Source organism: Sinohyriopsis cumingii, chromosome 11, assembly GCF_028554795.1.
Source record: "Sinohyriopsis cumingii isolate HCF-2022 chromosome 11, ASM2855479v2, whole genome shotgun sequence".
Taxonomy (NCBI): domain Eukaryota; kingdom Metazoa; phylum Mollusca; class Bivalvia; order Unionida; family Unionidae; genus Sinohyriopsis; species Sinohyriopsis cumingii.
In genome coordinates this window covers 5186115-5200000 of record NC_142971.1, presented here as the reverse complement: position 1 = coordinate 5200000, position 13886 = coordinate 5186115, and positions in this window count along the sequence as shown.

Here is a 13886-nt window from a genome sequence, read left to right as displayed (position 1 = left end):
AACCATTCTGTTTTTTTTTATTATTATTTATTTGAATGATAACAGCTCATATAGATAGTTTTTGTGTTATATATATATATATATATATATATATATATATATATATATATATATATATATATATATATATATATATATAATACACACACGTACATGTGTATATATATATATATATATATATATATATATATATATATATATATATATATATATATATATATATATATATATATATATACATATATATATATATACTCTTTTGGTTGCTTAGGTTTTCTTTTCTTCTATTCAAATAGGAAAATGTATTTTGAGTTTGCTTTTTAGCTTTCTTTGATGTATTTTATTTATCTACCTCAGTTTTAAAACCTGCCATAATACTGCAATATTGTCTTTGTAACTTGTATTTCCCATGATTCTACCGAAAATCCATATTCTTGGTGAGATTTAGAGGCAATATCTTTTATTTGTATTCAGTTAGAATAATGTTATAGTTCTGAAATTTTAGTAGTACATCCAGTTAGGTGCTGCATGAAATTAACTCTTATAGATCTAATAATTAAGCAAAGTTAATTGCGTTATTTAATTCCTATCTTGTTATTGCAATTTCAGAAGGCTTTAATTTATGAGGTAGGTATAGGTTTAACCAACACTGCAACCTTGTATTATTTATCATTTTGCTCAACCAGATTGAAGTTCAACACAGCAGTCACTTTGGCGTCCATGTGAGCATCATTATGTCTCTGGAATAACCTTAGTGTCTGGCCCTGCATACATTGTGCATTGTCCATTATGAATTATTCACATTTGATATGCTTCTCAAAAACCGCAGGACAAATTTCAACACAACTTGGCAACAGCATCATGACATGAAGGACTTTCAAACTTTTTCAAATTTTGGAGATCTGCCAGCAAAAGTTGCCACCCTTGCTAACAATATAAAACCTTTAAACAGCCTTTTTTCAAACTATTTGTGGGATAGAATTTAACAAAAAGCATATTTTCATAGAGGTAGATTTTAACAACTGATAACAAACATCCTTAAATATGGCCACCATTATTTTAAACAGAAAATCATTTTAAATGATTTCTCAAAAAATCACTAAACAGAATTTGAAGACATTTAATAGAAAGAATCCAGGCATAAGGAAGTTTGAATATTGAACCAGTTTTGCTGATCCCCATCAGATATGACCACTGTTACTAACAAAGGAAAATCTTAAAATCTGCTCAGCAAAATTTGACCAATTTAGACTCAGCTTTCTGGCATGAAGGGCTTTCAGTTTTGTGTAAGTGATACTGATTTGCTGTCAGATATGAATGACTTTATTAAAATTAGAAAAACATTTAATTGACAACCTAAACCCCCCCCCCCAGTAAGATTATGTTATGAAGGGCTTAAAGATTTGTACTAAAGATGCTGATAGCAGTCAAATTGGCTGCTGTTACTAGTAATAAAAATATCCTAAAGGGCTTTTGGATTTTTACAAACGAAGGCAATTTACCTTCAAATCTGGCTGTGATTAATAAAAATAGAAAAACCTTTAAATGAGTTCTTTGAGAAACAAATTGGCAAACTTTGACCAACATTGACACAAGTATTCTGATGTAAAAAGCCCTTGGGTCTGTACAGAGATGATGCCTTTTTGTCATCAAATATTTTGTCTGTTGCTAAACAAGGAAAACATCTTATCAAGCGCTGTACAGAACTTGACCAAATTTTTATCATAAATCATATTGGCATAAGGAGCTTTCAAGTTTGTACAGATAAAACTGATATGCCATCAAATGTATCTGTTGTTACTAAAAATAGACCTGTGCAAAAATAACTTAAGCAGAATTTGACATAAAGCACCCTAGATTGAAAGCCTTTCAGATATATACAATTGTTGATCTGCCATAAAATCTGGCTGCCATTATTAGAAATGGAAAAAGTATTAGCAACTTTACTTCAAAAACTACTCAACAGAATTTGACCATATTTGAAAGAAAGTATACTGGTTAAAGGTATTTCAGTATTGGACAAATTATGCTGCTTATGCCATAAAATAGGGATGAAGATGCAAAAGAGAAACCTTGAAACAATTGTTTTGATAACATTTCCAAACAAAAGCATTTGAAGTAATTCCTTGAGAGTGTATCATACTGACCATCAGCTCTTGTCAGCCAGGTGAGAGATCTCAGACCCATTGAGACCTCTTGTGTATTTGGTCAATTTCTGAAGTATGGTCATTCACAGAGTCATGTTACTTGGTATGTGGATACTTGAACACCAGCACCAAAAGTTCAGGATCAGGAAATGGCCAGCTTTGTGTGTCAGATTCTTTACATCATACTTAATTGCTCAGTTTTTTTTGTCAATCCTCTTCTCCTTTCATCTCACTCTTAGAAGGATTATTGATATTATTTGCATATTATAGGATTCCTGCAAATTAAATCCAAAATAGTGTTTGAAAGGAATTCATAGGGATTTTGGGGTAAAACTCATTGAAAACTAAATAGGTTCCATAAATAATAATTAATCATTCATTTGAGTAGAAAATGTTAAAAGGAATGTATTATCTAAACTTTTATTACCTTCTGCAGAGTAGGAATAGGTCTAGCTCTGCAGAAAATTTTATAAACTTTGAAACAAAAAGCTATGGTCCACTTTAGTTTAATAATAATAATAATAATAATGCTGTTGATGGGCATCAAGCATTTGTAAAGGAAAGCTGTAACCTTCAGAAAGGTATTAATCCATCTCTTTTGAATGTCTTCATTTCACTGACAATTTGTATTGAAAACTGGAAGAAAAGTATCATAGACTACAGCTTTTTCATAAAAATACATCACCTATTTAGCAATGTGTGCATTACATAGTGTTTCTTTGATTGTGGATGTTACAGTTGCAATTTGTTGTTTCACTATTATCATTAAATATTTGTATGATCACATTGATGTGTGCAATCAACACATTTGCATTTTGCACAGAACTTTTTACTTTAGTGGGAGAGATTGAGAAATGATTGCATTTGCATTTGTTTCATTTCAGAGATGGTTTTTCTCTTTTTTTATATGAAGGTATATCAAATACATTAATATTATTATTGTTTTTGTGACATATAGTTTGTAACTGTATTTTGCACACATCCCTCATGTATAGATGGTTTTAGCATGTATATTTATATACATATTATCATTTTGCATTTCAGCAAATTTAATATTTATCCCCCTCCCTTCCCAAATTTGATGATTTGTATGCAGGAGATTTTGTGTGCATCAGGTTGTTTTTTTTTATAGTATATGCATGTCTAGCATTATATCAGCACTATTCTGTACTTGAATTTGTTTATATCTTTTCATTTTGTCAGCTAATTATATGTTCTTGAATTTATTTCCTATGATATTTATCAAACAAGAAGTATTTATAAAGTGTATATCTAAGTCATGTAATCAATTACTAACTGTATTGGTTGTTATGGTGATAAGTGCATACATAATGCAAATATTTTGTTCACATGAAATGTTGATTTATTTTTGCAATAATTGCAAGAGAGTATAAGCAAACTGACATCAAATGTAAAAAATAAAAAAGAGTACTTGGTTAGAGAGGAAGAAGAGTGGGTTGAATTAGAAGCTAAGAGATCTGAAGTATTAGTTTAAAAAAATTGGTATTTATTTTTTATACACCCACCTTAAGGTATACACTTGCTTATAAGTAGGGTGCAGCTGCAGAATTTTATACCCCACCTGACTGAGTGGTCTGAGGTGCTTACCTTTGCAGATCACTAATAAACATCACCTCAGTCTGTGCAAGTTCAAGTCTTGGCTCAGCAAAGTTGGATATGTGAGAAAACTTGCCAGTAGCTTCACATGGATTGGTGGTTCTTCTTCCGCCAAATATTACGACATTACACCCCACAAAAGCAAACTTAACTGCAAGCAATATAGATCCTGATCATCATGTGCCAGCTGATCAGGATCTCTGTTTGTTATTCTGCTGATTACACATAACAAACTGCATGGACCCTGATCTCACAGTGCATTATGCTTCAACAGATCTATGTCTATGTCTGTGCAGTTTGAAGTTGGACTATATTTATAAGAGTACACATTTTTATGCAGATTGGACCCTATTGAATATTCCATTGAAAGATCTAATGGACAGGTCATTCTTATAAACCTATACCTAATGGCTAGATCTGGAGTTCTTGGAAATATTTGCATTCATGGGTGTAAATTTTTGTTTCTGATGTTTTGTGGTAATTATGTTACAATTTAATTCAAGCAGATAGGATATGTGAATATGTACTTGAGAAAAAACTACAAGTTTACTTATTTTATGTGCTATGGACTTATGAAATGGTGTATAGTTCAAAAGCCATGTACCCCACTTTGCTTGATCCTGATTGAAGGTTGTGTTGTTCATGCATAAATAAAATAGCAATCTGTGTTGTGCATACTGTGTAGACCAATCAGAGTGACATGGAGGTTTGACCATTATCAGCGGACTTAAGAAATTGGCAAGATGATAAGCTTACAGGGTATGGCTGCGTCCTCTTTTCAATGCTGGACCTATAAAAGATATATATCTATATACCTCCTCGTCAAGAATGACTTATCAGTTTGAAATCTTGTGACGTTTTCCATCAAGATAATAAGGTACATCATTATGCTGGATGTATGAGATGATTCTTCCAGGACAAAGTGCACCCTTATCTCTTGCAAGTGAGCCCTGTTCAATATTCTACTGAAAAATCAAATGGATGGGTCGATCTTGTTGAGCTATGCCTTTTTAAAATGTACTGAATATCTAGTTAGTCCTGAATAAGGCAGTATGGCTCTTTTGGTGACCATCTTAAACGAACTTATCATATCTCCACTTGTTCTGAATAGATGGTCATAGTGACTTGGGATTTTCACTAAAGGATTTGTGATATTGATATACCAGTAGTTCTGTATAAAAATGGTGCTTGTCTGATCTCCAACAGGACACCATTGTGGCCATACCATAAATCTTGCCATCCATATTTCTCTTGAACGATGGCATTAATGTATGAAATATGTCATTGGTTTATAATGAAAATTGTGCAGATCTGACAACTTATCCCAACATTTTTGAAGGAGTTTAAAAATCAAACTTGTACATATGCAGAAAATGTTGTACTTGAATTTGTATTTATTTGCATTCCAACAAACTAGTTAGCACTCTGATATTGATTTTTAGGTCAAAGGTCACAATTCCAGGGTTTTGGACTATACTGGTTTCTGAGCATGTCAGCATAAGCAAGTATGACCTTTCTTTTTATATTTGACCCAGTTTTTGGATGTATCTAATGAATACCTTGGTTGATACAACTTAAAGAACACTTTTTCGGCTCCAGAAATATTAATTATAGATTTAACCTTAGCATATGGATATATCTTGATGTTGTGATAGAAAGTTTTATGTTGAGTGATCTTCTAACGATGATATCAGATTTAAGGCTAGAAGCAATCACAAAGAATTTGGTGCTGCACCTGAGAACAGAAAAAATATTTTTGTTGCAAACTCTGGTATGTTGGAGTTGCTCAAGAGAATCTGAGATGGTTTCAATACTCAGCAGTAAATTCCTGGAAATTTTATCTGCCAGTACAGCTTCAGTCCATCAGTAAGGAGGAGTGTGTTATATTATGATGTACACATTTGGTTCATTGCAAGAACTTGAATTGTCCTTCCTCTACAGTTACCTAACTTTTTGGAATGTTTTGCACTTGGGGCACAAATTTCAAAGTCACTGACAGTGACTACAAGAACAGAAATGGTTCTGCATAATGACTTGACATCCACAGTTATCAGTCAGTGTGGAAGGCTTATATTGGGTAAGGAAGAATTATCAAAATTGGGGTCAAAAGGCCAAGAGGCTACTGCGACTGCAAGAAGAAAAATTCCTCACACTAATTTAAGTTCTCTCTCAATTCACAGTAAACATTGTGGGCAGCATGCATTTGGTGTAAGAAGAAATCTTGATTTGGGGATGAAAGGCCAAAAGGTCAAGGTCACTATTACTGAAAGAAGAAAAAAAATCATCACAATAACATTACTTGTACATTACATGCCAACACCAAACTCTGATTCACTTGCACCTCAGGTAAAGAAGATTTCTGTCCATTTTGGGGGGCCAAAAGGTCACTAGGACTGAAAGAAGAAAACTTGTTTATGCAGAATAACATTAATTCTGTATCACAGATCTGTACTAAACCATGAACTTGGGGTTATGAAAAAGCCTGTCAATTGTTGGGTTAAAATATAAAAGGTCAAGGTCACAAAGTGATGACAGAAAAATGATTTTTTTATAATGGTAACCTAAGTTCTAGAGTATATACCGTGACCAAACTTTGTGGAGAGTTTGCACTTAGTGTATGGAAGAGGCCCATTGATTTTGGTTTATTGCTTTGGGGGTTAAAGGTTATTGTGGCTAAAAGGCTTTTTATGGACAACTTTTGTTCTTGATTAAGTTCCTTGATCAGACTTTGTGGATGGCTTGCATTTAGGGTAATTAAGACAAAAATAGATTTTGAGATGAAAAGCTCAGTCATGTTAAGTCTGATAAGACATCTGTTTCTGCACATGCAATTTTAGCGAGACAAGTGCCTGCATAAAGGACTTAATATTCAGATTGAGCTTTATTTACCAGAGTTTAGATTCAGATTGACCCATACTTGTCAGTGTTAAAATTGTGATTGAGCTTTATTTACAAGTGTTACGATTCAGACTGACCCATACTTGTCAGTGTTAAAATTGTGATTGAGCTATATTTACTTGTGTTAAGATTCAGACTGGATTATACTTGCCAATGTTAAGATTTTGATTGGGCTGTACTTAACATTGTTAAGATTTTAATTTTATGTACATACCAGTGTTAAATGTTTCTTTGATTTAATTTTCACAGACAAAGTTTTCACAGTCAAAGATAAGTGAATTGAGATAAGCAAAGTATCTTCATTTATTTTTTTGCTTTGACTAAATTATGGTTGTTTGCTATTTAAGTATTTTTTTTAATGCAAAGGCACCTTGGATAGTAATATTTTTCACACCTGGTTAATTTCACAAATGAAGGCTTGGAGGATGTTTGCATGTATCAAATGAATAATGGATATATTTCATCAGGTAGGTGAAAATACTTTAGTTTTTTTTATCCAAGTTGTGGAATATGTCCATTAATCCCTCAGAACAAGCAAATTTTCTTTCTTATTTATACTCAAATGTATTGGCTAGCTCTAAGTGTGCAAAATACTGAAGTAACAGATTTCTTACCATGTTCCATATGATAATATCAACCATTTACCATTTGTGCATATTTACACAGAAAATGAGCGGTAACTTGATTCTCATTCCTAATTCAAGGTACTGGGTAAATTCAAGGTACTGGGTATCAAGGTATTAAAAAAAACTAAATAAAATTGGAAATAAAATGAAGTTATGGGATTCAAACTTATCTGAAATTTCTTTGGTTGTAATGTTGGCTGGAGTGCAAGAAATAAAAAGAATGAATTATTAAAATTATTATTCTTGGAAAATCTGATAATTTAAAGAATATAATAAAATATAGGTAATTTGAAGCTTAATTGCCTTTTGTAATATTCTGTGCTACAGAATTTTTTTAAGTGCCTCATTTCCATGTGCAGATTAAATAAAGAGAAGATATGCAAATTAAATTTGTCTGAATTTGTTTATTGAGATGTTTATTGATGTAGTGGATTACAATGGAGCAATCCTTGTGTTCCATCTTGTCATGACCATAATGTCTTCAATTTTTGTTGGAGTAGGGAGGGGTTATACAATTTCATGCTTGATTGAACTCGTTTGTACATGATGCCATTATTATTGGAATCTGCAAATTCCAGAAGTAATGTACATGTACTCATCAATGTCAGATATGAAGAACTTTATAATTAAGACAGTGGGTGACTCGTTGAGAATTTCCTCTATCAATTACCAGGGATTGGGGAACCCAGTCAAAATAAGGGACATTTTGAATTACCTAGAAAAGGAGGAGTATCTATTGCAAGATAAATATTTTATTAAATGATGGGAGACATATATTAGATCAGTTTAGGGTTATGAATGTATTTTTAAGTCCTGTGCATCAGTTCAAGAGTAGTTGCTACTTTATTGAACAATAACTTTCAGTTTACCATACACAGAGTAAAAGTAAATGTAAATGGCAAAACATAGTTTTAGATATTTCAACTCATAATTACAGGTACACACTTATAAACATTTATGGTTCTAAAATTGACTCACCAAATTTATACACTGAAATGAAGCAAGATGTCAAGGACTTTAAAAAATCAGCATATTATTGGAGGAGACTTAAGTCTAATTACAAATCAAGCTCTTGATACATATAATTACAACTCGCTTAAGAACCCTAAAAGCAAGAGATGTAGTGATTGATATTTGTGCTGAATATAATCTGACATCTGGCAAGAAAGAAATATGAATTCAAAAACGTATACTTGGAGAAAAAACAATCCCATCACACTGGTAAGGTTAGATTTCTTCCCAGTTTCAGTAACTCTTTTTACAGTGGTAAACGATGCCTCTATAGAACCAGGTTCCAGAACAGACCATTCTCTAGTCCTAGTAACTCTTACTTTTTGAAAAACAGAAAAACACAGAACATCTTGGAAATTTAACAATTCTCTGTTGAAAGATTTAGAATACACTATGTATGCTCATTAAGGAACTGGTTCAAGAGTACCAGAACAAATATATGTCTTCTATGTCAAATTATAACTTGGAACCATCTACAACTTCTGAGATTTGATTCTTCATTAATGACTAATCAGTTTTTAGAATGATTTTCTTTGAAATAAGAGGCAAAACTATATTGTATGCTTCATATAAAAAAGACAACAAACTTAACAGGAAGATCAAATTTACAAATGAGATGACTTTTTTAGAAGAGGAAAACAATATAAATGATCTAACTGAATTATATTGAAAAAGAGCTAGAAATTTAAGCAGAAACTAAATTATACCTTGAAAGTTTATATTATCACAATGTAGACCTGGTTGATCTTGAAGTTTCTCAGAATTTTATAGATTTCCCTAAATTCGACAATACACAAAGTAAATCAATGAATGGCCCAATTACACTAACAAAAGCAAACATACTTAACAATAAATGTCCAGGATAAGAGAAATTTCATTTCTTTTAAACCTTTTGTCAGGATTTCAAAAGTGCCTATAACAATAGCAAACTATTATCAACTCAGAAAGAAGGTGTTATAATATTTCTCCTTGAAGGGGATGTAAACAATTTTCAGAAACCCATTTCCTTACCTAATATATCATACAAACTTTTGTCGGCAAATAGATTTAAACCTGCCATCAAATACTGTATAAGTAGTAATTAAACAGGTTTTACTAAAGGCAGACACATAGGATAAAATATTTGTACTCTTTATGACTTTATGTTCAACTTTGAAAAAAATGCATGCTACCTGGACTTATTTTAACGGATTTTGTGAAAGCATTTGATTCTGTTGTGTGGCCATTTATTTATAAAGTTCAAAATTGTCTAAATTTTAGCATGGATTTTCAAGGCAGGATCCATCTCTGCTATAAACATTTCAAATCTTGTTTCAGTGTAAATGGACAATACTCACCATGGTTTGAAATCAAGAGAGGATGTAGACAAGGTGACAACTTATTCCCATACAGATATTAGCCCATTTGATCCAGAACAATCCAAACATCAATGGAATTAACATTAAAAAAAACCCCCACAGAATATCTAGTTTTACAGTATGTGGAAGACATTACTCTCACCCTGGATGACTCAGAGAAGTCCTTAAAGTCAGCTCTAGATCCTATCTACCAATATTCTTAATTTTCAGGGGTCAGTATTGGTATTGAAATAACTATATTTAGATTAGAATAAATTTTACTTCATGTATCTAGGTATTACATTCTCAAAAGAGTTAAATTATATAGTCAAGCTCAATTATAAAAGCAAAATTAGAGATTTTAAATCTACATTTACTGTTGTCAAAAAGATTACTTACACCTCTTGGAAAAATTGTAGTTGTGAAAAGCTTGTCCTTGTCAAAATTAATCACCTATTTCTATGTTTACCAAAACTTCCTAAAGCCAAGCTTCAAGAGTTAGATGTACTTTTCCATAAGTTTGCATGGGTGGCGGGGTTAGAGAAGATAAAGTCAAAAGGAAAGTCTTATGTATAAAAAGTATTTTGAGGGAGATTAGAAAATGTTGGATATAAATATGTTTGTACAATCATTGAAACTCACCTGGGTGAGAAGACCAGTCACCTTTAAGCCTAAATGGAAAGAGATTTTACAGATGAATCCTAATATTAAAGTTGGAAATTACAGTTATGTACATCACTAGGTGATGCAGAGAATTTTATATGTAAATGACTTAATAATGACAATGGTTCATGGATTAATATAGATGATTTTTGTAACCAGTTTGAAATGTGAACATCCTAGAGTTTCAAGGCATGCTCAGAGCCATTTGTTTTTCTTCCAAGAAACTTCATATAAATATTAACTGAAATATATATGGCCCTTTTTTTATACATAAAGCTGAAATTTTACTCATTAAGGAAAAAAATGGGCTGTAAAACTATAAACCAAAAACTAAAAGTTAATATCCTAGGCCAACAAAAGTATTGCATTGGAATAAAATAAACAATTTTACAGATGAGGGTGACTGAAAGGAATACTTTTCTTGCCTTTTAAATTGACTAGGTGTCATAAACTGAGAGGGTTTCAAACTTAAATAATGCATAGAATTTTACCAACAAATACATTTTGGAACAAAATTGGAAATGTCCCTACAAGCATATGCTTTTTTACTGCTCTTTTACATAATGGCTCCTTTGAGACTTTATCTTATCTCTTGTGGAACTGTTCCAAAATTGAGCCTGCACTTACTAGTTTTTTTTGAGTGGATAAAGAGTGTGTGTGTGTCTTGGCATTTCAAATCAAATGGGAGTTTCTTTAGTAGCACAGTGGCCACAGTTGCTTAGACAGTTCACTGTCTTGGAAAATACCAATAATATCATTTTGAACACATGTTGTAATGTCGCCCTCTTAGTAAGAGGGGTGGTTAATTTGATTTGGCTGGCGTTATCTAGAGGATGAGCTCCCTCGATATTATAGCCTGGTGGGAGTGAAAGAAGAATAGAATTTCAACAGAGAAATGTGCAAGAATACTGTGAAGAAATAAAGCAATACGAGCCCCCTTTGACGAGAAAATAACAAATTTAATTAGAACAAATTAATAACGGCAATTCCAATTCAAGTTAGATTATATCAACAGAATTTAACAGGAGTGTCCAATTTGGATTTATTTCATCATCATAACAAAAGGTGAAAAGAGCGCAATGTCCACGATCAATTTGCATCACCTTCCTTTCCTTAACCATATATCAACATCCTCCTAGTACTAAATGCTTTGTTCCTTCATAGACATCCTGGTCCTTTTATTCTGACCTCGGACTTCTTTTCCTCCGACTTATGTCTTCAGACTGTCCCATCTCTCTCCCAGAAAGCTGTTCCTTAATGGACAAAATTACCCCTAAATTAATGTATACCCCCTCTCTAAGATGTACATAAAATTCCCTCACATTACTCAGAGCTTGTTGGCTATCCACACACTGTAAATTCTGACTTAGTATGGTAGGACACAACCTCACTTCCAGCTTCAGGTCTTAAATTACCACGTTAGCATCTATCAAATATCACCGTATTCTTTTACATATGCTACTACATGTTTGATTACTATTGCATGAAATTCACAAATTGTAACTCACAGCAATCCTTAACTTACAAGATTATTCAAACAGTACAAAATCAGATATAATTAGGTAATTATCATTAACTCATGATAGTCTGTATCATCCTAACAAAGGAAGTTATTTTGTATAACCCTATGAAATCCTACTCATATGAACATTTGGATTGCATGCAATCTATTCTACCAATGAACCAATAACTATTATTTCATATAACCCTATGAAATCCTACACATATGAACATTTGGATCGCATGCAATCTATTCTACCAATGAACCAATAACTGTAAAAGGTAAATTGCATAACAATTCTTACATCAACACTTTCCATGAAATTGAATAAAATAAATTGCATAATAACTCTAGCATCAGCACTTTCCATGAAATTGAATAAAATAAATTGCCTAACAACTCTAGCATCACCACATTTCCATGAAATTGAATAAATGATACATAATATGGAAACCTAGTCACAGCAAACACATTTGCACAAAACAAACAAATAATAGAATATTATGTGAAACTAAATTTGCATACCTTATTGCTGTTCTCTTACAGATCTTGTGCATCCTAGCACTAAAACCTGTCTTTCTTTTTACAAGACGGCCACCTGGTCCCTTTCTTGTTTAACGAGGAAAGTACTATTCTCTTTAGGCTTCCATGGAGTCAACTACTTTTCCTCTTCCAGGAAATTTTCAGACTAAAGAATTTTGACTAAGGCCATCACTTTAAAGTCTGATTGCTTCTAAAGTGTATGCCTTAATTTATTCTGCCCAATCGTAGGCAGCAGTCCCTAATTTTTCCCAAAGAAATAATTCCTTTCATCAGGTTTGGACAGCTCAGAATCTGTTAAACGACAGTGCATAACAATTTCCCTTTGAGAAAATGATAAGTGGACATAGGTTCCTACCAAGGGGTTAGGGTTGGTAGCTCAGATGTTTCTTTCTAAGGACCATGTTAAGATTCTCCTTGTCAATTTCACTGAGTTGGAATACTGCCCCTTTGAAGTTTACACTGACATGGGGAGATGAACGAAGAAAGGTCAAAGTGACCCTTCACAAAGACTTTTCTGGCTTAAATGTGATAAAATTTTAATGCTCAATGTATTCAACTTTAAAGTTCACTGCAATTCAAGATTTGACACTTCACACACGTGTAGAAGAGTTCCTCCTATTTATTTGTTAAATTTATTATAGAAATATATAAAATATGCTTTGCAAATATTGGACACAGATGACACAGTTTTTATCAGAAAAGACTTCTAGAAACCAGAAATGTTTGCTAGTTTACATTGGAAGTCTCCGTTTGTATTGAAAAGCCAATAATTTGACATTCGGGACCCTTAGCAACAATCAGGTTAGAAATTATAAATCAATGAATAAAATGACTGTTTTGTGCATTTTTTATATCCTTGATGCACTTCATTTTTTTAAATCAATAGATGGATACAAGCAAATGGGAGGGTATGCAAATGTACTATGTAGTACACTATGGACACTACAATAGAATTCAGTATGCTTAAAGAGCAACATTCCTGGGGAATGACGAATGTTATTAGGAAATGTGAGAAACTTTAATAATCAATACTTTAATAGTCAAAAGCCAATGTGCTTAAAGTGTGGCTCTGCATCTGTTGTCAATCATTTATTCATCTGTCAAAATTTGCTTTGTTCCCCACCTCTCTAAGCTTGCAGTATCTCACATCCAGAGCTTTCAACTTCATCTGAACAATTATTTGTACACTTCTTCGTCAGTTGCCCTGCACTTAGAAATTGGTTGATGATTCATTGCTTCTCTCCATAGTTAAGGTTTTGACTTGCTTTTTCTCAGATGCAGTTTTTGTTCAGTATGTCAAGTATTTATCTTTCATTTCCTTTCTGTTGTAATACAAAGATGCCGATTTAGTCTTTCTCTAATCATGATGGTGCAGTTCTATTGTCCAGTTTCAGGGACTATGTTAAAGACATTCAGTTCCACTGATCTCCATACATTTCAAAGGTCATTATTATGATGAAAGAAGCATACTGTTGTTATTGGAACCTTACAAAGACATGAGAAATGCAATAAATGAACACAAATCTATGTCCCCTTGTTGGGC